The sequence below is a fragment of the Alligator sinensis genome, unplaced genomic scaffold (genome assembly GCF_000455745.1).
Source record: "Alligator sinensis unplaced genomic scaffold, ASM45574v1 scaffold665_1, whole genome shotgun sequence".
NCBI classification, from domain to species: Eukaryota; Metazoa; Chordata; order Crocodylia; family Alligatoridae; genus Alligator; species Alligator sinensis.
Window position 1 is genome coordinate 1,549,837 of NW_005842034.1, and position 27,371 is coordinate 1,577,207.

Genomic DNA, 27,371 nt, shown 5'->3' on the forward strand with positions numbered 1-27,371 from the left:
TTAAAATAGAAAGTAATTTTTGTTTTTATCTGAACTATCTTAGTTGCAGTCTGAAAATTATCTTAAGAATGATTTTTTCTGTAGATATGACACACTTCCTATTTCCAGTCAGGCCAGAAATGCCACTAAGACTCCTTACATGTGATCCTTTAGCACTAATGCTTCTGGACAAAACTTGGAAGTTCAAAAGACCATGAAGAAGAACCAATTTATTTCAAACTGAGATAAAATTGAAAGATTAGATGATTCTCAAGAGTGTTCACAGACAGTGAACCCTATACTCTTGTCATATTTCTTGCAGAAATTATTAACTATATTTCCGTAAGGCATCCTTTCAAAAATGTTTTATTTAAGGTGGTGGAAAAGTAGTAGGGAAATAAAAAATGGAAGCAAGAAATTACATTTTAAAAAAGTAACAGAAAAAGAGCACTAGCAGCCAAAAGGAGATGACAATATTCTTAGTATTGATGGAAAATCAGAATTTCCAATTTTCTGACATTTTGTTTCCATCTTGAATCAGGCTAAAAGTTAAAATAGCATTTAAAGAAACATATTCATAAAGGTTTAATTTGGAAATATTTTTGTTTGTGCTTGCTTCAGAATCAGAACATTTAGGGACATATATGGGAAGTGGAAGGTGGGTTCTTTAAGAGAGGAGACAGTACCTTGAATGACCCTTAGATTTTAGGGGCTATATTGTCTTTATTTCACTTAATCAGGCAGGGTTATAGAAGATTAGTCACAGGGAGGGGGAGAGAGAGAGAGAGAAGCTGTTTCACAATAAATTTAGACCAAACAAAGGAAAAAAATAAATGGAGAGAATACAGAGACACAACTTGGGTTTACCCCTCACTCAATGGCTATGCTGTTAAATTAGGTGTGATGTATAGGAGATAAATTTTAGCTTTTGAAGGACTAGAAACTGACTTCCTACCCAGAACACAAGGGCATCACAGCAAGATTTGACGTCATCTTTCATAATTCTTTTTTATGGGTGGTCCCAGGGGAAAACAATTGCACATTGTTCTTCATGAAGGGCTGATACTAATGCCTCATTTTTTTCCATCAGAAGGGTCCTACCATATTGCTAATGCCTATTGAAAATATTGATATCTGTGATCTATACAAATGCAGTAACAAGTCCAGCCTTTATACAAGCTAAAGACCATGAATAATAGCCCTATCCCATTGAAGCCTCAACAGTCATAAGAACTGAATGACCTACTGAACAAATGTTCCTGAATACTGTATTAAGTAAATCTCATTTGTCTTGCTCTTCCACACTTTAGTACTAGCTTCTTGTGGTCATTTGAGTAGTTTTGCATGGATATTTAACCAAATCTAAGACATCCCTGAATTTAAGATGACCCCCAATAATTAGATTCTATGAATGGAAAATGTATAAATGTATTTTATTTTTTTGCATATACCCCTAATTATTGGAGGGTAATCTTTAATTTACCCCTCCCATTGCTGCAGGGGGAAGGTAATGGGGGCAGGTGTGTGGGGAGGTCCAACAGCTTGCCTCCTGCTCATGCCTGTCCCCTGCCTCTTCTGTCCACCTGACTGACCCCTGCAGCCTTGTGTCCCCTTTCCCCCTCCATCTCTGCTTCCCCTACTGTCCCTTCCCCCTCTGCCTCTGCTCCCCTTCCTGCCCTTTCCCCAGCCTGTGCTCCCCACTTCTCCTTCCCCTGAAGCCTCTGCCCCCTGCTTTATCCCTCTATTCCTTCCTCCATGCTGGCAGACTCTGCCTTCTTGCTAGATGGGGGCACTGAGCAGGCCCCAGCTAGCCTCTGAAGTAGCTGTGCACTGCTGCTTAGGGGCCAGGCTGGGGCTGTACTCAGAGTCCCAGGATGTACTGTGGATGGAGCTTAGCAGCATGGAGCAAAAGGAAAAGAAGGAGGAGGGGCAGATAGGGGAGTACAGGCTGCGGGCGGGGTGGGGGGATAGAAGGAAGATGCCGCACAGGAAAGATGGAGGTGGAGAGGGACAGGTAGCACAGCAGCCACTTGTACCCCTACTGATAAGCACCCCTCGTTTCAGGGGCACCTGGCTAAACCCCTAGGGACAGAAGTAGGGCTGGAAGCCATGTTCAGCAGAGATCCCTTGAACTCTTACTATGCATTTTCTACTTCAGGAACAGCTTTGTGTTCTGAAAAAGTATTTTATCTAACCAAGGACATAGAGTAGGTTGTTTAGGCTGGGGGAGATCGCTTGTTGCTTAGTTGTTTATAGTTGCTGGGCTCGCTAGGGGAAAAGCTGGATCAACAAAGTTCTGGGGCTGGAGGGGGGGTGCGGAAGGGGGGTTACTTGCTGGGCTTGCTACACATTTCATCACATCAGCAAGTTTAACCTGTTACGTAGCTATATAAGGCAGACGCCCACTGGGGTGGGGGTGCTTGCTTTGCGAACGATTGCCAAGCGCCACTTTCTGCGCAGGAAATAAAGGTTAAGTTGGATCCTTCACCCCTGTGTGTTTATTGGCACAAGCGCACCGGGCACGAACTCACTGTCCTTTGGGGACAACACTACCACCCTTGTACTCACTTCTAAGATGAGGGTTTTTTTCCTTATGTTAAACGGGGGGAGAAACCTTGTCTTAGAATCAAGTAAATAAGGTATATTAAAGTAAATGAGTGAAATCCACATCCACACAATGAAAAGGAGACTTTTACATTTGAATTCCAAAGCTGTCTTATTGGCCAAAAGCAAACTTCAAGTACACAGTTGTAAAAAGTTCAGTACTGATTCCTCAAGCAAGGCCCAAAGCAAGAGAGAGCATAATGTTATGTTATCCCTGCAATAGTCTGAGAGTAGTATATTGTGACTCCAAGCACAGGGCCTATCCGTTTCTTACTTTTTTGGCCCATCTTCACAGGAAAGGGGCTTAGAACCTATTCTCCCAAAAGGGCATATCCAGGGGATGTGCAGCAATACAGTTGCACCCCCTTTGATTCCGGCTACACCTAACTATGATGAATATAGCACTAATGACATAATATCTCTTGACTCATGTTTGCCTAGTTTGTTGTGTTTTATTAAAACTTAGTATATAATCCAGCAAATTAGTACACATTCATATAGTTATGTTTGTTTTTGATTTGATCTTAAGATAAATAATACAGTGCTCGCTCCCTAGTATATTGGTAAACCCTCTAGTTTCCTTTTACATGGAGAAAAATGTGTTGTGTTGCATGTAATGATGTGAGACATCCTTTGCACCCCCTTTTTCAAAATCCTAAGTCTATCCATGTTCTCTTCTGTATACTGCAACCCACATTTAAGTAGCTGCCATATGCCCCTTCCTCCCCTTACTTCCTTCTGCTTCTCTCTCTGTCCTGTGTCTATACCATGACTTCCCCCAGATTAGCAGTCCACAGCTCATAGCTGGGTTATACAAATTACTTGGTTAGAAACAGAAATGCCACATGATTGATGTAACATGATGAGGGCTTGTTCCAAAACCAGTGGAATCAAGTGGAGTCCTTTCTAAGTATCTGGAACAAAATCTGTATTTTGAAACGAGGTTTATTTTGCCAGTGACGTGCACACTGAGAAATTTCAAATGGATAGCCAGATTCTTCAGTAAAGTCATTCCAAGTTGTCAGCCCTGTTCATAGACAGCTATGAAAAGAGGCAAAATTGGTCAGTCAGTTATTGCAGGTGATTTGTTCAGCTTGACCAATGAACCTCATTCAGTGATTAGGAATCAGAGCAAGCTATTATCCCCCATGGTGTAATTGTAGCCTTAGCTGTTATTTTTCCGTACTCATAAGGCAAAACTTGCAGTTTTTGAGTGAAGATTACTTTAATTTGAGAGGGAGTATTGTGACTCACTGTAATATTTTGCATTTGAACTGAAACACCACATGACAGATGTTTTAGTTGCATCTGCAGCTGGCTGGAGGTCATCTTGACATTTAAAGGTGCATTACACTGATTTAAAAAAAAAACACAACAAACTACAACTGTTTTCAGGTGCTTAATCATACTAGTTTCCTCCGCTCTAATGTTTCTTTTCTTGATATTTTCATATATTCTGTTTTGTGAGCTATCTTCCCTTTTTGATGTGATTGGAAGCATCTGCATGAAAGGGCTTTTGGTCTTTGTTCTTTCTCCAGTTCCTGGTACATAACTTGAGATTCACACTATGGAATACAATTGCACCCTGGGTACTAGTCTCTCTGATTAGTTCTTACTGGTAGGAGGCCTGACAGAATCTGGCCATTGGCAGTCCACTTCATTGTAAATAATTGTCCCTACATAACACTTTCTTGTTAATATTTTCCTTGTTTCTTCCTTCCTCTGGAATTTTATATGAAATGCTGTTGATTTGGGGCACACACTTTGCCATTCTCTAATTTGTTGCAGCTACAAATTACTAGTGTATTACCTCTTTCAGACTTAGTTAGGTCTATCTGGCATATTACAGAGTTGAGGCAAGATTTGACTCATTCTTCCACTGCCTGCTCATCAGGGAGTAGCTGACACAGATCTCACCCTTCTCACATTCAAAATCTGAAGAGGTTTTCCCAGAATTCTAGGGTTATAAACGTGTGTGCGTCTTGTTCCTCCTCCCATCTCTATGTATCCACTTAATCTGATGTCACATATATCCCTCTGTGTTTTTCTTAAATCTAAGTTAATTAAATTAAACACTTTGTTTTAAATATAGCTTTGTGGGAGTTTTCTGAGTGGCAGTTTGTTGTAGAGGCTTACATGGCAAGAGAGAATTTTCCATACTGCATTGTAGAAGTTTGTGCCCAGGAACTTTGTGACAGTGTGCACAAAGCGTTCCGCTAATCTGTTTGATTCTGCGATGATAAACAGTGTCCCAGCACTCTTAACAGAATTTCTACTGAGGAACACTTGGACTAAATATATTCTGTAATGCCTCAATAGTCACAGCAGCAGAGTATTTGTCATTTTGTACTGCTTATGTGCACCAACAATACACATCTCTGTGTAGAAGTAAGTTTGCTTCTCTCTTTCTGAAAAATCACTATATAAACTTTGTCAGTACTATGTGGCCCACTTCCATAGATGACATAGGGGAATTTCTAGCATGTTTGAGTTGTGGGTACATCATTCAAGTTGGCTGCTTTTCTTTTCTATTTTCTGAAATAAATTAGTCACTAAGAAAACTTTCACTACAACTTACCAGTCTCACTGTATCTTGGTCACGTTCATGCAGTGCAAGTGAGTACAGCAGGTGTAGGTCAAAGTGTTCTGGCCTGTTGATCTAATGCTGGAAGTGTTATGTGTCTGATAAATGCTAACTGCTGGCTATTGAGACTGTTTCTGTTTTTTCCTTTGCTCCTGTTTTACTAATTAACTGAAGTCTGCCAAAAAAAGATCTCTAGCAAAAAGTCACTGTGTATTCTCTGTTTAAATGAGCCAATTGCTCCCTAATTTTAGGTTGAAGTATGTGATGTAGTGCTGAAAGAGTCCATGTTCTTGGGGTCCTATTATTCCCTCTCCTAAGTTACTAATGCTCTCTGGCAGTCTCTGAACTCAGAGGAGTAAACACTTCTTCATTTTAATGAAAGCAAAATTCTCCATATTGCCTGTGGGAAGGTATTAATCCTTACTGGTAACAACACTAGCTGTGTGCTAAAGAGCTACAAACAGTTAAGGAGATAGACAGTGTAGATGTTGGGCAGATACCTGAAATAAGGTTTCAAACTACCAAAGTTGTAAAAGGTCTGTATTAGCAGGTGCAATAGTGGTATGGTAAGAATCTCCTTTGAAAATGTATTAACCAGCTTGGCAGTAAGACAGCTGAGAAGGATGTGGGGATTATGGTAGATCACAGACTCAACAGAAGTCTGCAAGCTGTTGCTGTAGAAAAAAACAACTACAATTTTGCATTAACAGAAGCATTGTATGCAACAGTGGGGGTGATAGCACCACTTTATTCAAGCTGCGGTAGGCAGTACTTGGAGTACTGCATCCAGTTTTGGGCACTATAAGAAGGATGTTTACAAACTGGGGAAGATACAGTGTTGATTAACAAAAATGATAAAGAGATTGAAATGTAAATTATTGTGAGGAACGGTTATCTAGGCAGAACCTTGTCTAGAGAAAAGAAGATAGGGCGAGGGAACAGTATAGTTTTCAAATATTTGAAAGGTTGTCATAAGGAGGGTAGAAAAGCAATGGGTTTAAAATATGATAAAACAGCTTTAGATTAAATCTCAGGAAAAAAAAAACTTTCTAATTATAAGAACAGTAGAATAAGCTGCCTATGAAAGTTGTGGAAGCTCCTTTAATAGAGGTTTCCAAGAAGAAGTTTCATAGGTGCCTCTACTGAATGGTTTTTTAACTGCAGTCACTGAATTTGTGCAAGTGGTTGGACTAGATAACCCCAGAGATCCCTTCCAGACCTGTGATACTATGATAGTCAATAAAGCACCATCTTCAAGCTGAATTTTGAAGCAAGAGACAATGCTGAAAAAGCCAAGATACTCAGGCTGCCTCATAGGTCCCTGTCCTCTGAAAAGCATCTTTTGTGTTGCCATTACTATGGTTTTACAGACTTTGCTACCATTGCTTGCTTCCCTTGGTGTCAACACATTTGGTTGGCATTTGAATCATAACAGACTCAATTGTGCTTGGAATCGGCGTCCTTCATCATATAGTCAGCAGTATGCAAGAACAAAGCCATTATATATTTGGAATCCACAGATATTTTTTTACATATCTTTCCTGCTTTGCTATTTATTTGTTTTGACCACAGCATAATATGTGGTATGTATATCAGGCTCTTGCTAACTTCTTTCTCAAATTGCTTACTTTTTCCTTCAGCAGGGCGAGGAGTAGCATCACTAAATAGCTAACACCACCATTTCCATCAATTTGTGTCATCATAAAAAAAGGCTTCAAAATGTTGCATTGTCCTTTTCTGAATGGCGAGTCTGCCTGTGCCATGTGGAGACAACTAACTTTCCTAGACTGATTGGGAGGAGCAGATAAAACATGTTGGAGACCATATGCTGTTCCTTAAGTTGGTACAAGTGAAGTTCTCCAATTGAACCTATTCCAGTCTCTAGCTGTGATAAGAATACTATTGCCACTGTCTAAAGCCATGTTTGAAGCAATACCTGTAAAACTGGCTGTCATTTGCTTTCCTTGTGTTTTACGCATGTCTGAATTCACATCCTGCCAGGAAAAAAGCTTATGAACTGCTCATGTGATCACTCACAGTTTTTGCAACAGTTGGTAGCTGACAATTGTTCTCTTAAGCCCCTTAAACTCAGTTTCTGTTCATAGTATTAGACATTCCTGATGTATGCAGCTCAGTGATGCAAATAACTTGTTATAGAAAAGTCCTCTTAGTCCATGCCCTTTTACTCATGAAATCAAAGGAGAAAAGGATTTCTTCACCCTTCCTTCACTACTACTTGTGAGAGGTCCTTTTTATCACTAGGATAATAGGCATAACATTCCCAAATGGCAGCTTAGACCCAAGTGAATTTCTAACAGAAAAAAAAAAATATTTAAAATGGAGACTCAATTTAAAACAAAGTAAAAGGTTTTCAAAACACACTCACATTTTATATATCTCAAAAGTTGTTAGGTAAAACTCCCATTCTTCATTGTCTTCCCTTCTTAAAGGACATATTCTCTCTGTCCTATGGGTAGGCATTGTGGTAGGGATATGCGGTGTGTGTTTTCTCAGGTAGGTGAAGCATTGTGAAAAAATGGATACTTCAGCTGTAGTCGGTCATATTGGTGCATTGTGTTTTTCACATATGCACAACACAGTGGGTTACTGTTGATGATGACTTATTGTTTGCTAATGAAGGCGAAAGCAGTGGTTAATCATTGGTCTGTCTGTCCGTCATTAGGCATTTTAACATACAACCTCCACTCCAATGTTCCCTATATCCAGTAGACCTGCACTGGACTATAATAGCAAGTGTTCTTTGCAATTGTAGAAGAGAAGGCAGAATTTGCCACTCTTTGGAGTACTCTGGTGAATTTTGTGTAGGTTTTTAGTAATGATACAGATGCCACAATGCTGTGAAGTTCAGAATCTTATTACAAGATATTATAGAAATATACTTAGTTATATGGGCATTACTCTGTCTTCTCAAGTCCTCCGGGTCCAGCCCCGCTCCTCCCTCACTTACTGCTCTGGGTCTGGCCCCACTCCTCCCACCTCCCTCTCCACTCAGGGTCCAGCCCCGCTCTACCCCTCTCCCCCACCACTCCTCATCCACCTGGCCCATGTCCGCCTCCTTCCCTCCCTGCCTGCTGGCTCCCTCTCCCTTCTGGCTGTTCTACAGGGCAGCAGAAATGGGCAATGGGATGGGGGGGTGCCACCACCATGACTCCCTCACCCTTTGTCTTCAGGCAGGAAGGTGTGGGGAAGCCCTGCTGCTCAGGCGGCCGAAGCATGTTCACCACCACCACAAACTTCCCTGGCAGCAGCTCAAATTTGGGCCCACACAGCCTGAGCCATGCAGTCAATTGCTACCCACCCTCTCGGGAGTGTATGCGCAATTTTCAAAAGTGTTATGGACAGACAGACAGACTAAGCCTTTTATTATATTAGAATTCTACATCAGAACCCAAATCCATTGGTTTGCCCCAGCTGAGGATTTTTTCTATCCTGAAGCATGCTGTAAAATGCACTAAGGCTGGGGTTTATGTAGGGCCAGTTTTAGAATTGCAGACCCATAACTGACTTCTATGTAATCTTCACCCCTGCGTCATCTATAAAATGTTACTGTACAATGAGATGTGGTCTGTTTCTTTTCCATTAAAATTAATTATTTTTGAAGTATTATGGCAAAGCATGGAATTGCATAATAGCTCCTTCCATTTCTTTAATGTAGTTGGAAAAAAATCTAGATTATATTTTCAAATTAGCAAATTGCATTGCTAATTCTCTCCCCTTTTTCATTCTCCACTGTTGAATGGTCTTTGTGTATAAGTAGAGCATAGAATAATTAATTATCCTTCCTGACAGTCACTCAGTATATTCCATATAGAAACTATCTTTCAAATGTTAACTTCTTGACCTTTTTCAGCTACAAGAAATGTCATTTCCCTATTGAAATAGAGATATATAATCAGATGGGACAATCTCTGCTGAATAATGCAGCTTTGCCTTTTCTGAAAACACTTCTTGATCTCTGTTCTTTTCCAAAATTACTTGTAGTTCACATTTAATATCTGGATCTTACAGTGCTCTACTAAATTGGGCATATCCAACAACACTTTGAATAGACTTCAGATTGAAATGGAAGAAGACTTCAAATATTTTCAGAAGAGTAGTTTGGGCATTTCCTCTTTGGCATGAGCCTGCTAGCAAGGATGCATGAAAATGTTTACAGAACAAAATTCATTATTGTATATATTAGTTATCTGTTGCAAAAAAGCAGAATGCGTTATCACTGTTAGTGAGATTGCAAAGAAATTAAATATCAGTGCTATATCATCTATAATTGTCTGTCCCTGCCAAGATAATATAATCATATCATTCACATAGTAAAATGTACCTCGGATAAGTAATATTCAGGTTGTTCAAATGAATGTTTCTGGATAATTTTCAAAGGAATGAGTCAAAACCAGCATCAGTTTTTTTTGTTTTATGGATTGCAAAATCCATAGCATTCTTAATCCAGATGATTAATATTGGATTATGTGTAGCAGTGTTCTACACACAGGCCACATCTACATGTGCCATTAGTGTTATATTGGTTTACCGCACAATAATTTACATCTCAGTAAACCCACTCTGGGCAAGCATCTACACATGCAGCCATTTGGGAACAGATTTCCTCCTCATAGCTCTAGCCTGCTCCTGGCCTCCTCCAGCCATGTGCCACCCCCCTGCAGCAGCTAGAAGGAGCTGGAGCCTCCAGTCACAGCTGCTTGTGGCCAAGGGCTCTCTTTAAAAGCCAGCCCCATGTGATGCTTCCTTGCTGCCTGCATTTCTGACCCAGAGCAGTCTGCAACATGCTGACACGTGTTGACCCCTATGACTCTGTCACCAGAGTCTGTGTCCACCGTGTGATGGTTGCTCCACCCCCAGGCCCCAGGAGTGACAACCCATGCCCCGGGCTCCTGCTTACTACCCTGCTAACTGCTTCACCACTGCAGTGACTGCCACCTGGTCCAAGTCAGTCTCGGCCCTGCCTGCCCCCCTATGCTGTGTGGCCATGTGGCCAGGCTCACTGCTGTGTCTGAGGTCCCCTGCTACTGTGCTGATGCCACCCAGGCCATGGGCTGCCACTCAGACTTTGGCAGGGATGCTGATGATGTGTGCAAGGATGCTGCCTCCCGTGCTATTCATGAGCTCCTAAGGCTTCAGTCCCACCACCTGTGTGCATGCTTGGCCAGCCAGGACTGGTGGCTGCACATTGTCTAGAGCACCCAGCATGACAAGCAGTGGCTAGAGTCCTTTCAGATGACTCAGACCACCTTTCAGAAGATCCTCAGTCAGCTCCACCCATGCCTGGAATGGGAGGCCACCACCATGCGGTGACCCCTCCCTGCAGAGACCCAGCTGGCCATTGTGCTGCTCATGCTGGCCACACCTGCCAGCCTGTGCTACATCAACCACCTCTTGGGCATGGGCAAGGTAACCATCAGAGAGGTTGCCCTGGAGGTCTGCAGCACCATTCAGGATGTGCTGGGCCACACTGTGCTCTGGGTCCATGACCCCCTGGAGATGGCGATGGGGTTCCATGTCCTGGGCTTCCCCCAGTGCATCGGGGCCCTGGACAGGACCCACATCCCCATCACCTGGCTGTCCCATAGCAGCTGCCCCTACTACAGCTGGTGGTGCTTTCACTCTGTTGTACTGCAGGCCACCATGATGCCTTCATGGCCAGTGCCAGCTCGGCTGGTAGCACCCATGATGCCCATGTGTTCTGGAACTCTACTCTGCCAGCCCTGGTGGAGAGTGGGTGCTTCACCTCAGAGGGTGCTGGACTTCTGGAGGGGTAAGGTTGTGGTCCCACACACCCCTCACCAGGGACCTGCCTACCTGCTCCTCCCCTGGCTTATGCAACCCTACATCAGCCACCTGGACCCCCACCAGGCACATTTCAACAGGTGCTGTCAGGGCTGAACCTGTGTGCTGGTGGAGTGTGCTGTCAAGTGCCTGAGGAGTCACTGGAACACTCACCACCCACCTTGAAGTCACAGAAGCTAATATCCTCCAGGTCATTGTCACAGCTTATGGGCTGCACAATATCTGTGAGGTCTGAGGGGAGTTCTTCTGCAAGGTTTGAGTGGAGGAAGCTCAGAGGGCAGAGGATGCCTGGCACCAGAGGTGCCAGCTATGGCAGTGACAGGATGGGCTCCCCTCCCCACCGAGGCTCTGGGCAAGTTGCACACCCAGCAGTGGGGGCCAGGGCACCAGGTCGAGAGGTGTTGGCAAACCACCTACTCTTGCACTCCCGGTGGTCAGCCACCTGGACAGCTGGCTACAGACCCCAGCCCCACCATGCACCCTCAGCAACATGCTCACTGTGGACAGTTCTCTGCAAAGCACTTTATTCCCCTCCACAAACACAGACCCCTTCCCTCCCACACTCCATTCACTCTCCAACAACAGACTCTGTCCACCCTGACCCACAGAGCCCCATCACCCCACTCACCAACAATAAAGCACCCTCTTCCCTTTGCAGACTATGTACAGTGTGCGCTGAGTGCCCTCCTGGGGAGGGGGACTGTGGAGTGGGGGCACCTATGGGCCAGAGCCTGGGGACAGGTGGCCATTACCCTGGCCTCTGGCCATATCACAGTGTGTGTAAGCTCTGCATTGAGGCTGGCAGGTGAGGGGCTCACCCACAGGCAAGGGTGGCCGCTGCTCTGCCAGCATGGCTGGCTCCCCCTCCTGCCACCAGCAGACAAAGCCAGAAGGGCCCACATGTAGTGCTGGTCCTGCTGCAGGCAGCTTCTTCTCTGGGCCCTCATGGAGCCAGGGTAGGCCCCAGCAGGGGACTGGCTGATGGGGGACCTGGAGTGTTTTGGGGCAAGTGGACCTGGCCACTGGAGGCACCACTGCACCTCAGCCCAAGGCCACTGGGGGGCTTGTTCTGGGTGACAGGTGGCTGCCAGGGGGCAGACAGGCAGGACAGGTGACTGCTAGGGCCAGGAGCACCCAATGGTCCTCCTCCATGGTTTCCACTGCCTTGGCCAGCATGGTGGTCTGCCACTCCTGGGCCTCCACCATCTTCTTGAGAAGGGTGATAGGCCCCTCCTTGAGGGCCAGGAGCCTGTCCCAAAATGCTCAGCTCCTCTCTCATGCAATGTTCTCCATGCTGCAGGCCTGCAAGTCCACCAGCTACTCCTCCACCACAGTGACCAGCTGGTACAGCAGCAGGGTCCAGTCCTGGGTCCACTGCTGCCAGAGCTGGTGCATACAGAGGGCCCTGGCCAGGGTTGGTGGTGACACTGAAAGCACATCCCTACATATAGCTGGTGCCTCTTCCCCCGTGTGCAGCTGCTGGACCTGCAGAGCCAGGAGAAAGAGGCTTGTTTGTGAGTTTGCAACATTTCTGAGATAACATGAATTATATCAAGAGCCTGTGCACTGTTCAACATCAGATTGGGGATCATGCAAACACAGGTACCCAGGAACCATGGTAAGATGGCTGGACAGACCCTGGCACAGGCAGCCTCCAGCTGAGTCCCTTGTCCCCTCTCACTCCACAGGTCCAGGTTGCTTCTGGGTGCTTGCCATAGGCAGCTTGCCTTTCCTGCCCCCTTCCCAGGCCAGGCCTAGGCCTGGCTCATGGAAGCACCTGCTGCGGGTGCTTCAGACCAATTCCCTGCTTCTCCTCCTGTAGTCCAGGCCAGTCTCCCCTTGCTGCCAGGCCAACAGTGTCTGTACTCTGTGGGGGCAAAGGGCTCCCGGTCAACTGGCACACAGAGCTGGTAGTTCTCCTGCTCTCCCCACAGGTGTCTTCTCTGGAGAGGTGCACTGGGGCTGCCGCCCCCCCCCCCCAACCCAGTGTGTGCCCTGCTCCCTGAGTGTGCCCCTGGTGTGAGTGTCCCAGGTGCACCATGAGGAGCTGTTTGAGTGGATCAAAGGGTGCCTGGCCCACTATGGCCTGCTGATTGCCATGGTGCCCCAGGTGCACCTGAGAACCTGGTGTGGGACCCTGAGTTTCAACAGTGTGGTGGGCAAGCCTGGACTTCCCCACAATGTTTGCTGCTATCTGGAGGGGTACCTGTACCTATGTTATGTGTCCCTGACCCCCACAACTGAGGATGACATTGCCACTGACATTGCCACATTTCTCTGTGTGCAAAAGGCCCATGCCTGCCTACCTGAGGGGGCACTGTGTGCTTGGTAAAGTTTTGCATTGCCTCCCACCTCTCTGTGTGATGGGGGTGGGGAACTTTGGGGGACTGAGGGAGCTCATCCAGGCTGGGCAGAGAAGGTCAGGAACTAGGGGCAAGGGTTGGAGAAGGGAGGGCCCTCCTCCAGGACTTACTAGATGGATGTGGCAGGTGTGCCTGGTAGACTGAGTCTGTCTCCACTAGTGGCAATGACATGTGGTTCCCAGTGGTGAGGATATGCGGCTCCTGGCAGTGTCCTGGGGTGCAGCACCTGGATCAGGGGATTTCAACTAGCACATTAACTGCACAGTAGACTAATTTGCTGCACAGTAAGTGCCTACACATGTCGAGGATGATGCTTTACCATGCAGTCAATTAGTTAAACTGTGTGGCAAAGTGTCTCATGTTGACGTGCTCACATAATACTAAATAATTAAGTATATTTTTGCAAGATTTATACTTGCCAAATGGCATGAGATAGGAAAAATTTGCAAGAGTACTGAAATTTTACATGTTTACTTAGTCCTTATATAATTGACCTTCAGAGTACATGGTAAAGTCACTCTGGTTTTTGCTTGATGGGAGTGATGAAAGTGGATATTCAACTGTGGAATTCATCTTTAACTATATCTCAAACACTGTCAAAATCTTGTCACTGTTGATATTTAGTCTTTAACCATGCATCAAATATCCAGAAAGTGTTCATTTTTAAACCTACCAAGTAATAAAAAGAAACTCTTTCAGTTTCCATCTCACAGAAAGGTTGTAGTCAGGAGTAGGCTCATGATGAAATACCAGTTAATAGAATTCCTTAGTAACACCATAGAATCATAGAAAGTTAGGGTTGGAAGAGACCTCAGGAGGTCATCTAGTCCAACCCCCTGCTCAAAGCAGGACCACCCCAACTAGATCATCCCAGACAAAGCTTTGTCTAGCTGGGTTTTGAAAATCTCTGAGGATGGAGCTTCCACCACTTCTCTGTGGTGGAAATAAAACATAGTGTTCCAGTGTTTTACTGTTCTCCTAGTGAGAAAATTCTTTTGAATATCTAACCTAAACATCACTTGCTGCAACTTGAGACTGTTGCTCCTTGTTGTGTTATCTGCAACCACTGAGAACAGTTCAGGTAGTTGAAAACCGCTATTAAGTCTCCTCTCAGTCTCTTCTTCTCTAGACTAAATAAACCCAGTTCCCTCAGTCTTTCCTCATAAGTCACATCCCCCAGCCCCCTCACCATTTTTGTTGACCTCCGCTGGAATCTCTCCAATTTGTCCACCTTCTTTTTGTAGTTGGGGGGGAGGAAACTGAACATGTGGCCTTATCAGTGCTGAATAGAGGTGAGTTAGCACTTCCTTTGACCTACTGGCTAGGCCTGTGTGAAGCAGCAAGTATTTGCTTTGGATTTGGATTCAGCCGATTCAGAGGGACAGTGATTTGATTCAGTGATTCGAATCATTTTTCCAATTTGATTCGACTGATTTGGATCTGGAGATTCAGCACCATTTCAGAGATTTGTCCATAGACTATACAGGCAGTGGTCCTTGATGATGCTGGACACAGCTGCTTCCAGCTGGTAAGTCTGTTGTGGAGGGGGAAGGCAAGGGGTATAAGGGGGGAAATCAACACCCCCACAGTGAGGGATGGATTGGGGCTGGGACAAGCTGCCCAGCTGCTGCGGGGGGGCGCAGGACTCAGGGAGGGGGGCTCCCGGCACTGTGTGCCACCGGTCCAGGAGCTGCTCTTCCTGTGGCTCCTCTGGTGGCTCTCACCACTGGTCTGGGAGGGCATGGGAGTGGGTGTGTGGCCCTGGATCTGCATGGGGTAGGCTGGGCTGGGCTGCATTCCAGACAGGCGGTGGAAGGCGCTAGGAGTGGGGGCTATACCCTCCTGCTGCTTGTCTAGCCAGAGCAGGGAGGTGCAGGACAGTGCCACTGTGCTGCCTCAGACAAGTGGCATGAAGCGGTGGAAGCCGCTTCAGCCTCCCTGCACTTCCCAGACAAGCCACGGCTTCACCCTGCCATGCCGTGGTTTGTCTAGGAAAATATCAGAAATTTTAGGGTGGCTGCAGCCCCCTCATATCCTGCACTCCACTGCACTCTGCGTGGTGGGTGGAGCCAGGGCTGTGCTCTAGGCTGCAGCCGGGGCTTACCACCTGGAGCGCAGCCATGGCTTCACGCACCCCGTGGAGAGCAGCTCGGCAGTGGGAGGCTGGGGCTAGCCTCCCGGAGCACAGCTTGGCCCAGCCTGCCTCGTGCAGATCTGGGGGCACACGCCCACTCCCATACCTTCTGGGGCCAGTGGCAAGAGTCGCTGTTAGAGCCACTGGAAGAGCAGCTCCTGGACTGACAGCGCATGGCAGTGGAAACCTCCCTCCCCGAGGCCCACTCCCAACCCCAGCTGAGAGTGCACGGGGCCCCCCTGTACCGCCCCCCAGCCCAGTGACTGGTGCCTGCTGGGTCTGGGGGGGGCACCCAGGATCCCCTTGTGGCCGATCGAGCTGGGGAGGCATGGGGAGAAGGCCCTCCAGTGCAGTCCTCGGCAGACCTGAAAGTGGACCAGAAGTACTTCTGATCTACTTCTGGGTTCATCGCTGAGCACATGGAGGTCCCTCACCTCCCTCCTGTGGGATGTTCCATGTGCCCCAGCATTGCAGCAAACACGAGCCATGCCTGCTACCTCAAGGTATGTAGAAAAAACTTTTAAAGGTGTGTCTATGTCTGATTTGCTGATTCTCCGAATCGGCATCAAATCTTCAGATTCAGCTAAATTGAATCAGGGACAGTGATTCAAATCAACAAATTGAATCACTGTCCCTGATTCGGGCCGAATACAAATCTGAATCAAACAGGGCCCACTTCACACACCCCCTAATGGCTACATATTTCAGTAGGCTTTGGATCACTTCCATTCTGTGTACTGCAGACTTTTTATATGCACTCAAGTGAATGCTCACTTATCTTCATCATGACATATCTAGTATTTATTTGTTTCAAAACAGATCAGGTCTGCCTGGTATGTATTCCATGCAGAAAATAAACTATCAGTCATCTCTAGAGCTAAAGGTTCTTTTAGCTTCAAGATCCAGTTGTTTTCCATGTTGCAGCCTTAAGGCATCTTCTGGTCGGTTGTGAGTTAGTCTTACTACAAGAAAATGCTACTTACTAAATTTCAGGTGTAGCTTATTTTCAAACTTCTCTCTTCAAACTTTAGTCCTGATTATGATTTCTTTTACATTGCTTTACAATGGTGTAACTAGATTGACTTCAGTAGTGTTACTCATTTATTCCATTGTAATTGTGATCACAGTCAGACCCATTACTAATGTAGATTAATCTTTTTCAAAGGTATAACTTCACATATTGTTAAAGGGTTTTGTTAGTTCAACTTCCATATCATTTGAAGCCTTTCACATACTTCAGGACAAAAACACCAGTGCCTATTCTTGGGTAGTACTGACAGTTGAGTTCCATTGGTGCCTCCTACTTTCATTTGAAAAAACAGTGATCATTAAAAGCTGGGCCTCCTAACATCTGTTTCTAATGTGTTCCTTCACTTTGGGCTATTCTGCATCCCTTAATACCAGGAGTATGCTGCACAATTCACTTTCACCCTGGGGTAAGAGATTGTCTGCTCCTTTGGGTTTGTGTGGAATCAGGACAAACAAAACAAATTTTTTGTTTTTCATAGTTTACTTATATCAGTGCATAGAAAGATGTAACAGATATTAACCACATTCTGGAGTTTGTAGCACTTTGAAGTAATTAAAACTGCATGTAAATTAGTATCACTAACTTTTTCTTCAGATGTATAAATGACAATTTAACATAACAAGCAAGTGTACAGAAATTTTACCGAGGACTTTGGTGCCCAGACTGTGATGCAGGACCACAAGTGCCTTGTATTGTAAACTGGCTGATGACAGGGGTGGGGCTGCTTTTGCTTCCAGGGCACAGACCTTAGGGAGGTTGGTAGCTAGAGCTGGGGCCACTCTCACCCATCCCTAGTTGTGCTACTGCATGATCTAGCTCTTCTTCATAATTGTACAATCCCTCTTGCATCTCCTTTGGATGTAGGAAAAGCTGTCTGTAGCACTTGTCTGTAGTTAATACGTTAACAGTATCCTAATACAGTAAAATCCAGCATGAGTGGGGAATATCAGGTGCCAGTAATGTAAAAATGCTGGTTATCTAAAAATATCGGAGCTGGAAGAAGGTGGGAGGGGGCTTGCATGTGGTGGTGGTGGATGGTAGTGGTGGTGGTGCGTGGAGGGGGAGGGTTTGCACACAGCTTGCATGTGGTGCCAGTGTGGGTTGGTGAATGGTGGCAGCACGGGGTGGTTGCATGTGTTAGCAGGGGTGTGGAGTGGTGGATAATGGTGGTACGGCGGCAGTGGTGCGGTGCGGTGCTGGTTAATAGAGTTTGCCAGATAGTAGAATGCCAGAAAACATGGATTTTACTGTATTGGCCCTCCCACCTGCCCCCTCCACCTCCCAGAAAGTGACTAGAAATTTTGAATACTGCAGTTTATAGGTGCCAAGTCAGAGATAACTTAGTGATCAACTAAAGGCTGAAAGTCTGACCTCAGTTAGAATCTTGTCAGGTGTCTCAAATGGAGCACTCAAGAACTAAGACAATGGTTTGCAACCTTTTTTTCATTTCATAGTTTCATAGTTGGTAGGGTTGGAAGGGACTTGAGCAGATCATCAAGTCCGACCCCCTGCCATGGCAGGAAAGAGTACTGGGGTCAAATGACACCGGCGAGGTGTTCATCCAGCCTCCTCTTAAAGACCCCCAGGGTAGGAGCCAGCACCACTTCTCTTGGAAGTTGGTTCTAGATCCTAGCCACCCTGACAGTGAAGTAGCACCTCCTGATGTTTAACCTGAATCTACCCTCTGCTAGCTTATGACCATTATTTCTTGTCACTCCTGGTAGTGCTTGGAGGAACAGGGACTCCCACAATGCCTGCTGGTCCCCCCTGACCAGTTTGTAAACAGCCACTAGATCCCCCCTCAGCCTTCTTTTGTGGAGGCTGAACAGGTTCAGGTCCCTTAACCTCTCCTCGTACGGCCTGCCCTGCTGCCCCCTGATCATGTGGGTGGCCCTCCTCTGGACCCTCTCCATGTTGTCCATATCCCTCTAACTATTTTGCAGACCCCTAACTAATTATGAATGGAGGTGCAGATCCCTTTGAAAATTTCAGATGGAAGTGAGGACCCCTTTGAATTGCAAGCATGGGTATCCACATACTTTTGATCATAGTCATCTTTCATGGATCCTTTAGACATAGTCTATGTACCCCCAGGCATCTGCAGACCACAGGCTGAAAACCACTGAACTAAGATATTGAAACGATTTAAGTCATTACTTTTCTATGTAAGCTGTCTTGACCACAAAAATGCCATTTGGTTGAAGAGCAAAAATCCACATTCTCATACATTCTCATAATAAAGAATTAGAGAGAATTAGACAGAAGTGTCTAATGTTTAGTCAAAGATAATTTATGTACAGAAGAATTTGGGGTAACTAATAAGGAACAATGAGGTCTGAGGGTATGCATTTTTCTGCCTATCCTCTGTCTTCCTTCAAACATGAAGGTAATTAATTAAGCAATGCCTTTTTGTTGCTGGAAGCACTGCTGAATATTCTATTCATTTTAATTGTTTCTCCTTCCAGAGCTCAAAGGAAAAAAAAAATACATACTGTATATTTATCCAGCTCCCTTGCAATTATCAACCTTACAATCCTTACTGGCTCATCTAGCATGCTAGTAATGGACAAAAAAACTGGCAGCAAACAAAATTGCTCACCATGTTCTACTGAAAATTGATTATATATAACTTCAGACAATACTCTTACCTAATTCACAAAACCTGTTTATATTGAATTCTTAAACATACCAATGTCTTTAATATTAAAAAAAAAAGGTCAGATTGTTGTTCACTGATCTGTGTAGAGGGTATCCTCTGCTCCACGGCTGTCCACCTCTTCATGTGAAAGAGTGGTTCATGTGCTTCTGTGGCATGATCCACAATACTTGTTTCTGGAGATTACAAAGAGAAAGATACGGAAAACAAGAGATGAGTAAGTTTTAGAGGTTAGACTCAGGGGAACGCTTCCAGGCTGTGGAAAGCATGGTAAATGAAGAAACAGGTTTTATAGAAGATTCAATAGGGAAGCCATTATAATTCTGTAGCATTGAACTTATTTACCTGTATCATGTCTGAATTGATATAACATTCTGCTCTGCTAAATCAATTAAGTAAATAAGTGTATTCTGAAAGTAGTGCAGATTAGGCACATTTAAGATCTAGCTGAAATAACTTTAAACTGGCTGAATCAACACATAAGGGAATCCTAAATGTGGTTTTGACACCTAGTTCAGCAAGTTACTTAAACATGGATTTAAAAATGATGCACATGCTTAAATCCTATTGGAGTAAAAAATAAGCATGTGACTAAGTGCCTTACTGAACTGAGGACCGAGCAAGAGTTTGAGGAAAGCGGCATGTAAATAGATGTTATTGTAGGTATGAGGAAGAATCAAAGAGAACTTTCAGAAGTATATCTTACATGGAGAAGGGCAAGAATAATTTTGACTTTTGTATATTTATTTCTGTTATGAATTGAGAACAATTTGAAGTCGTAGTGTGATTTTATATGTAATATAATATAAGCAGTAGTAGTAGTAGGAACCATTATAAACCATGTAAATATTATATATAATGTTATCATTCATTTTATTGTATTGTTTTAGAAAAAGCTTTAATTAAATTACTGCTACTACAAATAGAGTTCTTTCAATTTTCATATAATGTATTCCTGCTCTTAATTAATGCAATGTTAAAACTAAATATTTATAAAAACAGAGTGAATATAATTAAGTTAAGAGTTTGGCTCAGTGGACTAATGAAAGGATATTTAACAAAAAGACAGTAGTTCAGGTTGGTATTGGTATCCGGAAGTGTTTCTATCTGGTAATCAAGCTGGGATCTTACTCTAATACCTAGTGGGAACATGCCCAAATTAGAAAAAAACAACCCACATTCAGAATTCACGGAATAGCACCTTTTAATTACTAGTCATTGCCATCAGGCACAGAGTTTAAAATCCCTACGCTTGTATGAGTTGTTGCTCCAGGTCAAGATTTAGGATTATTGGTAGAGCACTACGGGAAAGCTTTCATTGCTATGGTATAAATTCTCTTTTTTGATATTTCACGAGAAAACTGCCTAATATAGAATAGTGTGAAGTAGATGTTAGTGATGTAAACTTTGTTGGAAAGAGTATTTCACTTATATTCTTGCTGCTGATGTTTATGATTAAAAGCAACGAGTGCCTTCCGGGAATAATCATCCTGACAGACTGGGATTTCAAGAAAGTATTAACATGGTTGAAAATGAATAGGTAAAATATACATCTCAGTAAGTAAAATGATAACCTGTACTTCCATAGCTGCAATTGTTATGATGTAAATACACATAAACTCCTTTGTTAACAAGGTGGGAATCATTTCAAAAATCATCTTTTATGTACACAGCTGTGGATTTCATTACATGTTGTTTATCTTGGTTTATAGTAAATCCCCAAGAAAGTGACAATGCTTCAGGATAAGGTAATCAATTGTACTTAATAGCCCAGAGACTGTTGTATCGAATTAGAGTAGTTTAGAAGCTTTAGGGCCATAAATTGGGCAGGGAAAGCAGGTTTAGAAGGTGGGGGGATTTATTCAGGGGGACATTCAAAGCAAAGATTAATATAAGTCTCAGGACTTGGACAGAAATAAGGAACAACTCCCATGTTACATGAAACAATACCTTGGTTCTTCTATTAGTTATCTTCACCTACCCATTTATTCAAGTCTCTTGCACAGCTTACCTATAATCACCTACATAAAAGAATTAAAATCCCTGCTTTTAAGAAATCATTGATTTTACTATATTGTAACTGGCAACTCCTCATGTTTTAATATAACCACTCCCTTAATAAAACTGCATTTTTTAATTTAGCAACTTAAAGAAACATCTGTTAAAAATGTGTACTATTTAACAAACTTTAGTTCCCAGAAGACTAGAAGCCTCAGGTAGAAGCCCCAGTTTCCAGCAGTGTCTCAATTACAAGGAGTGCCAGAATGTGAGCAATTTCCTTTTTTGCAAATACATAGTTGCATAAGTAGACTTACCAACAAAATAGTTACCTTTAAGATGATTACAAATGTTAGTTCCCCAAACTGGTTAAGGTTGCTAATTGGCAATAGCAGAGATATTATTACATCATCTACACTGCTTGAGCTCTTCAAAGAATAGTCAATGGTTCCTGTAGACTTTTCATCTTGGTGCACGATGTCAAACTTACCTTGCCACTTCCAGCACTCCTAGTCAGATCCAAACTGTAGGGATCCTCATGGGCCATTGACGGACCTGGCATTGACAGGGCAAGTAGTAGTGGCACAAGTGGCAGTGGTGTAAGTGGCATTGTGTTAGCACAGCCATCACTTACACCCTGTTGCCAAAAGCCATCCCATATGGGGTCCCATTCTATGGCAGACCCCACCCCTCACTTTACCTAGCCTGGAATTCTTTAGCATAATACATGCCCTGTGCACCAGAGGAAAGAGCCCTGCAGCTGGATCCAGCCAATGGGCCACATGCTTGAAACCCCTCTCTTCCTGAATACAGCCACACAAAAAAAACTACTTCGGAGATGAGACTAGAATCCTGAATTTCCCTGACCCAGGTGAGTGTTCCTTTACTAGGTTAACAACTAGTTTAAGGTATGCTTTCTTCTTTCCTTTTTTTTTCTCCCTGTCTTTTTCTCTCTCCAACTCGATGCATCTTTCAATCTTCACTGCATGATGGCTTGGCTTTAACAGGAGGGTATTGAGTACTTTCATTCTAATCTAACATGTATCCTGCTGATTAGGTCTTCTCCTGAGAGATCAGAGATTTGGCAGACTGAGGAAGGCATTGAACTCGGGCATCCCACTTATTGGATTAATACTTTAAGAAATAGGGTATTATATACAAAGTCAGTACTGCCTTTCCTTCAGCAGCCTTGTTTTAAAGGACAGCAACCATTATTGCATTTTTGGCGGGAGAAGTGGGGGGGGGGGGGGCGCGTTGCTCCTGTTGAGATGTGCACCAAGAACATCTACTGTATCGGGTCCCTAAGGAGACTTAGGAAGAAGCAAGCCTACTTCTTGTATCCTGATCAGACTTAAGTGTGAGCTTGGTGCTGAGCTGCCCAGCTGAGGAAGTACTAAACATGTGCAAAAGCATAGCTCTAGGTGCCCAGTGAAATTAAATTCAAACAGGGGTCAGATAGGGGGAGTTGGGTGGACATTCAAATGCTACTTCCTCTCCTCCTCTACCCATCCACCCCCCCTTCATCCCACCAAACACATATTTGGACGTAAGTGCCTCTGTTGTGTATAAATCCTTTTTTAGGTCTAGCCCTGAAACTCTCAGGGCAGATTCTCAGCTGGTGAAAATTAGGATGTTTCTATGGACATCAATTTTTAGTTTTAAGATAATGGCGAGCGCTTGAATTCTTTCTTGCTTCTTGTTCATGAGAGTTACGTAGAGCTTGAGCCATTTCAGGTGCAGCCAGAAATTATATTTGTCATGCAATCAGGCACTTGAAAGCACTCTACAGTCATGCCCTCACAGATAAGCACAACCTCAGAGCACTCTGATAGCATGACAAATTAATCCTCACTATATGAGGGTTCAAATGAAGGCACTCCAAAGCAGAACACCTTCATTAACTTCTGTCTGCTCCAGCAGCTGGGCTGCTTCAGTCTCAGGATGGGAGAGAGAGAAAGAGGTCCATTCTGGGGTTTCCCAACTGCTGGAGGTGGAGGGATTGGAGTCCTTCCCAAGTGTTGGGGACTATAATCCACTCCAGCACAGGCTGGGAAAACCCCAGAATGGACTTCGCTCTCCCTCCCATGCTGAGACAGCACCAGAGCTGGTAGAGGGAGGGTAGAACTAGAGGAAGAGGCTGCAGACCCGCAACCTCTCTTGCTGATTAGTTCCAATTTGGAACTTGATTGGAGCAACTAATGTCTGTTGGGTCAGAAGGGTTGGTCTAACTCAGGGCACTTCCTGTGAAGTGCCCTGAGTTAGACCCAGGAACTGCACTTCTGTCTGTGCCTTTCATGGGTGGTAGCATTGGGCACAGTCTTTGCAGTTGTCTGTGCTGAGGCTCTACCACTGAGCTGCTTTTCTTCTTTCTTTGTGTAAAGTCCTTTGGCAAATGCAGTTCAATTTGATATGGAAAACTGCTTTTTTAGGTCAAAAGAATACTGATTGAAAATCAACAAGAGAGAGAGAAGGGAATATTTAAACAGTATTTTATGAAATACTGTACTACTGAATTTCAAGTTGGGACATAGTTGATTTCTCAGTAAATTAGTCTTTCTCAGCACACAGAAATCATGTAAGTTTCCTTCATCTGATTCAGAGTGAGATTGCTGCTCTCTTGATAGTGCTCCAGTAATTCCCTGATGATGGCAAGAGCCTCATGTTATCCTTATGTTCTATTGTAGTCTTGAAAAAAAAAAAGACTGACACTTTTCCCAAGTGCTACTGCTGCTGCCATTGTTATTTTCCTCATTGCCTTTTACAAAATGTTACTTGGTAGGAACTTGCACAGATTCCAAGTCAGAATTCAGCATTTCCTTCGATATATCAATCTGCAACCTGTCATGTTCAAAAGAGAAAAGGAGTGGGAGTGAGAATTTGATCAATTGTGGCACCCTATTAAGTAACATTGAAGTTGAATCATTTGAAGACTTTCTGGAGATTTTCAAATTGCTCCATTGAGTTACGGTCAATACACCTGTGCAATGAGCTCGCTAAACAGAATTCACACAATACTAACAATGTTGTTAAAAAGGAGACACTTGACTAAAAGGCAATGTAATTACCAATTTCTTTAATGTGTATTCTTAATGAATTTTAATCAGAAGACTGATTCAAATGCACAATTAGCTTTGCCCAAGTTTAATGCACCAGTATTGTCACATGAGCCTTGGTTTCATTACCTTTTCAAAGCTTGCTTGGTTGCTTGCTTTCTAGCAGATGGTGTGTCAGGGTAATCCCTCTTCCTCCACAAAATCACATAATGGTTCAAGCCCCTCTAGCTGCTAGTGTCCATCAGACTGTGATGTGCAGGTAAAGGAGGCATGTTACTTAGACCTAATTTGTGAAACAAAGCTTGCTGACAGTATAATCAAGTCAGATTGCATTTCATTGTAGAAGACAACCAACAGATGTATGCAACCAGTGTGCTCTTGGCAAACATTGTTGAGATACGGTAAGGACAGTCAGAAAACTGTGGAAGTATTAAATACACAAGTTAACATTAAAGTGATATCACACATGTAATAAATAGATTTAATTTCTATTGGACCTGTGTGTATTCATCCTGTTTTACAGTGACACGTTTCCTATGCATGTTAGAACATCCATATAACAAAACAGAAACCATAGCTTTTTAAAACATCTTACATTTTTTTTAATTCCACTTCCTGATTTTGGTCTTTGTTTTCTTTTAATTTATCTCCTAGTAGTGCTAGGAAAGCTGTTTTTGCCTCAGAAACCATCTGTCCACTAAACCGAATAGCCTTTGTCTTCCATAGTATACCTTTCAGACTTTCTCATTCATAACATATCTCTGTAGAGGTCAGAAAATAATCTGTTCCCCTTCACGTCCAAGGTAACAGTATTTATCAAATATTGGCCACTTTGAAAATAAGTTATGGTATGAAAGTGACTGACTTTCAGAAACCAACTGCTATTAATCCTATTATAGTAGTAATCCTATTATATGTACAAATAAAATTAAATGCAGACGTTTGTGTTGTGTATTGGTGAGGGTATTTTGAATACTATTGACTTCCTTTATTGGAAAATAACTGAAGCTGTTTAATATTAAAAGGAGAATTAGGAGACTGGTTGGGAATTTTGATGATGCCACATTTTTAGTTAAAAGCATTTAAAAACAAAATTTTAAACAGAAAAGACTCGGTTTCAGGAAAATACTCAAACTCAAAAAATATCTCACAATTGCATTGCCAATTTTTTTCTTTTGCTATTTTTATCATGATATTTTTCTGGGGAAATTATTTTTTATTTAGAATTTTATTTTTTAATTTTATTTTAGAATGCATGCTTATTTTAGATAAAAGGCTTAAAATGATAGTGCTTTTAATAAAATATTTTGAAATGATCAAAAATAAATGTTTCAAGTGGCCTGGGCAGTGTTTGGTTGTTTTTATTCTTTCCTTCTTTTTTTACGTATTGTTTATATGGATTCCCCAGGGGAGCAATTGCTTAGGCTTCCTCAGACATTGATAGTTAACAGAGCACTCCATGGAGCTAGATGACACTTCTCAAATGGGTTGTTGCCTGGTGTGGCAGTGCACCATTGGGTGCTTGCCACTTTAAGGGCTGGAGAAGGCAACCAGCAGGTGCCTGATTAGGGTGGCCATTTTAAAACTAAGGTCAGCCAGGCAGAGCTGGCAGTGGGTTGCTTGTAGCTGAGGAAGTAACATCACCCAGCTGAACTGAGGTTCACAATATCATGGAGGTAAGGGCAGAAGCTAGTGGGATGGCTTGGAGGCTTCTGGTCCTGGGCATAACCTAAAACTGCACCCTGCCAGGAAAGGGAGGCCTGGTGGGACTGCCAGTGGTGCAGCAGCCCCACTCAAGTACCAGGACCATTAACCTCCTTGGTGAAAGGCAGGTCAGGGTGCCTCAATAATCCTTAGCCCTCACAATACCATGGGTACAAGGGCCAGGCATGGCTATGGTTACCTGAGCTCTAGGGGATGTAAGACCCCAGCAGAGGCAAGGGGCCAGGCATAGTTGTGATCACCTGAGCCCCCACAGAGGAATGAGACCCAGGGTGGGGATAGTTGTGAGGTTCCAGAGAGGGGCCAGTTTTGTGGCCCTGTAAGGAGTGACCTAGAAACCGCTACTCAGAGACGAAGCAAACAGAATGTTATGTGACGAATGCCCATCTGCAATGATAAGGAGGAGACAGTCTGAGATAAAGGGGGCTTGAAAACAAAAAGGAAAAAACAGGGAACTGGGTTTTAGGGCTCATTAAAATACTAAAAATCACGCCCCTAGGTGGGGAAACAGTATGCTAATGAAACATACATGTATGTAAATGAGATACATAGCTAAAACACAGGTATAGAGACATGCTCAGTAAAGAACTTCTTGCGTCACTCCTTACAACCAATCAGCAAACAAATATGCTGGTGAGAACTTGAAAACTCCTGTATAAAAGATGCTTAGTGGTAGTGATCTGGTGTGCTTGTTACGTGAAATTATTCCGCTCGCACCTTTTATTGCTAGCAATAAACCTTCTTTATACTTTCACCCCTGGTATCTTTATTGGACTTTGCATACCGGGCATGATCCGAGACTTGAGCTGGGGCTCAACAGCCCTAGAGGGAAAGGGCAGCTGTGTGGCCTCAGAGAGGGGGCAGTAGTGGGGCCCGCCCAGAGTAGGGTATGTTTTTACTGCCTGAAGGACTGGGCATAACTTGGGATTGAGTAGGACTATGGTATGGTCTGAAGAGTAGCCTCAGGGGGTGTTGAGTAAGGTTGCAACTGCGTAGGCCTGAAAGACAACACATGGGCCAACCCCCACAAGAGCGAGTAGGAAGTGTGTAGAGTTGCCCCAGGAAAGGCCAGGGCAAAGTTAGCCCAGGTCAAGTGATTGGCTGGCCACTACCCAGCTGAGGGTTGCAGGAGAGGCTGAAAAGACTGTACGTCTGGCACCCAAGGAGTGACTTGGATACGCCCCAATGCCTATGGGGTCACTCCAAGAAGAAGCAGGACAGGGTGGAGGGGGCACAATATGGTGTGGTGAGAAAGAGACCCTGTGAGAGGGGGTGGAGTGAGAGAGGCCCCAGTGAGAGGGGGGGCAGTGTGAATGTGTGCATGTAAGAGGCCTGACAAGAGGACTAAATTTAGTTTAAGCTTTAGGCCAGGTGTGTTATAAGGTCCTGGATATCATCTGCAAGGCATGGGCTGAAGTGTAGGGA